Raw genomic sequence first — 321 nt, 5'->3', positions numbered from 1 at the left:
GCCACATAGTAAAAACACCACAGTTATACTGTCCCAGAAGGGAGGGCAGATAAGAACAAAATGAACTTTGTGGAACCCACAGCTAACACGCTAGCCTGACCACGAATACAGTAATCAAAGGGACAGTGGACACTGGTTCTAGCCACCATGAAAGTTGCAAATGTGCAGGGAGTAAGAACATGGCAAGCCTGTGTGAATCTCGAGCAGATAAGAAATAGACATGGGAAATATCTGGTCCTTGACAGAAGAAAAGACTATTTGAAGTGAACAGCACTGGGGGTGTGGCTACATTGATGTATTGATGCATGAGAAGTGTATTAG

Source organism: Varanus komodoensis, unplaced genomic scaffold (genome assembly GCF_004798865.1).
Source record: "Varanus komodoensis strain SLA01 unplaced genomic scaffold, ASM479886v1 scaffold32, whole genome shotgun sequence".
In the NCBI taxonomy this organism is placed as follows: domain Eukaryota; kingdom Metazoa; phylum Chordata; class Lepidosauria; order Squamata; family Varanidae; genus Varanus; species Varanus komodoensis.
This window is presented reverse-complemented; position numbering follows the sequence as displayed.